At 35.4% G+C, this 2,287-nt stretch overlaps 1 protein-coding gene and 1 long non-coding RNA gene across 2 annotated transcripts in view; both read right to left on the bottom strand.

Annotated features, from left to right (window-relative positions):
- Positions 1-729, bottom strand: part of LOC107835022 (uncharacterized) — a 4,338-nt gene extending 3,609 nt beyond the window's left edge. Inside the window, exon 1 of the long non-coding RNA XR_001660850.1 lies at positions 578-729. This is a non-coding gene — a long non-coding RNA (uncharacterized LOC107835022). The remainder of the gene's footprint in view (positions 1-577) is intronic.
- LOC107835021 (ribonuclease inhibitor-like) overlaps positions 1-2,287 on the bottom strand; it is a gene marked incomplete at its 5' end in the record, with an annotated part of 57,968 nt that overhangs the window by 7,217 nt on the left and 48,464 nt on the right. The window lies entirely within an intron of this gene.

Genomic DNA, 2,287 nt, shown 5'->3' with positions numbered 1-2,287 from the left:
TCCTCTGATTGGCTCTTCTTCTCTGCTTCATATCAGTGTCAGGTGAATGCAGTCAGACAGCAGAGAGAGGCAGAGGAAGCTGCATCAGCTGCTGCACTTCTACTATCAGTCCACTAGATGGAGACATGGAGCAGCATTTACATTCACTGATTCAACCTGAACAACTGGAAGGATTTTAGTTAATTATTAATTTCTACAAGTGGATTATTCGCCCCATTAAAGATTAACTATTTCATCATCTGACTGAATCAAAACCATTTTAAGAATATTTTATTTTGAAAGAAAGCAATAGGAAACTGTTGCTGACGTCAATGGTGGAGACTAGAATTCAATACCAGGAAATGAAAACATGAATCAGTTCGGAGAAGAAAACAGAGTAACATCAGCTGTTCATCATGTTTGATTCCAGTTAATCAGTAATCTAATAATCCTGTTGATTAACCTTCAACAGCAGATATTAAAGTTTGAACCGAAATCAGAAGTGAAACTGTTATACAAACATCAGAGATTAGAAACAATCAGGAAAAAATTAAATAAAGTGACTAGAAAATTCAAGACATAAACAAATCAAACTTACATTTTGTTCAAACGATCCGAAGAGTTAAAGAAGAAAATTTAAACAACAATCTCAGACCCAACAAACGGACCGGAGCCGCACCTGAACAAGTGAATTCAAAACGAAAGTAAATGTGACGGATGTTGCGTAACTGATGACGTCACGGTCCACCTGACTTTTCTGCTGCTCTGACCTGAAGAACAGGCCTTCTGATGGTTGGTATTTTATTATCAATTTGGTCATAAAAGTAAATATTTCAGTAAAGACCGTCACCGGTTCTGTAAGGAGGAACGGACCAGAACTCCAGCAATGCATCATCAGAACCTTGTGGAAGGAAACCAGAACATTTGACCCAAATTAGACTGAAGGAAATTCTGACCAAACCTGAGGAGATGGATGCAAACTTCTGGATATTAAGTTATGAAACCGTCTCCTATATTTATTTATATATATTTTTTATCTCTTGTTCCTGAATCATGAGGCATTTCACATTCTGGGGTAAAAGTTACTCAAGACACCAAAATGTACAAATAATCTGAATTCAGATTTACTAGAAGTTTCCTGTGGAAAACCTCCAGGGTCAGAACCGGGTCCTAAACTTTTCTAACTTTACAGAAATGATTTATGCAACGAATCTAATTTAACATTTACTTTATTTGCTGATACATCATTTTGATCTGGTCAGTTTGGAGCAGCAACAGTTTAATGGAAGGAGAATTACAAATATTAATGATGTGACAAAAATAGATTAACACTAAATAATGGGAACATTTTAATGTTTAGTAACAAGAAAATGAAAAATATCACTTGACAAAAAATGACATTGTAATGATTTTATTGATAAGGTAAAAAATCTAGAATGTAAAAATCTATTGCAATATTTTCCACAATCAGTTTTTCTGAACATTAAATCACTTTACATGTTTTAATGTTGCCTAATGTTTCCATAAATGAATTATTGTGTGTTGATCTGGAGAAACTCATAGAAAAAAAATACAGAAGAAAATGATCTGAATTATAACTGAGTCTGATTATTTAATTTAACTAATGAAACTTTAAAATGTTCTGATTCAGGAGAGATCAGAACAATATTGATTATTTACAAAGTCTATAATAAAATCCTTCCATGGTGTAAAGAAACATTGTTAGAAATGAAACAAACTATAAACTAATAGAAAATGATTTATTTAGGATGAATATTAAAACGATTGTAGTTCAGTTAGACGGATTTCTAGTTTACAATAATTTACTAATTTGTTTCTGCTCACCTGGAGCTCCAGCCGGGTGGAGTCAGTCTGAGTTCCTTCATCATCTAAAGAGCTGGAGAACATTGAAGCTCCTCCTGGAAAACATGGAGCTTTGGAAAGAAATGAGCAGGAAGTGAAAGAAAAATGGATCTTCATCACTTGTGAAGTGACGACATCAGAGTTGGATTCAGTGGAGTCACATGAAGAGCAGAAACACTGAGGCTAGAATAATAAACATCATGCTAAATATTAGCTGCAGCTGTCAGAAGAAGCTTCAGGTTGAATCTAAAGAAGCTGAAGATCTCAGAGTGATGAGAGGAAACCTGATGAGCTCTACAGTCCACTAGATCCAGACCAGAACCTGGAGAACATCTACGCTGGAAGCAGAGCCACAAGCTAGAAAAAGATCCAGGTTTCTATCAACCTGAACACAGGAAGTCCTTTCTGCTTCTGCTGCACCTCTGTTCTGGTGTCTGATCTTCAG

This window comes from Poecilia formosa, unplaced genomic scaffold, assembly GCF_000485575.1.
Source record: "Poecilia formosa unplaced genomic scaffold, Poecilia_formosa-5.1.2 Scaffold924, whole genome shotgun sequence".
Classification (NCBI taxonomy): domain Eukaryota; kingdom Metazoa; phylum Chordata; class Actinopteri; order Cyprinodontiformes; family Poeciliidae; genus Poecilia; species Poecilia formosa.
Note: the sequence above shows the minus strand (reverse complement) of the source record. Positions and strands in the feature narration are given on the sequence as shown.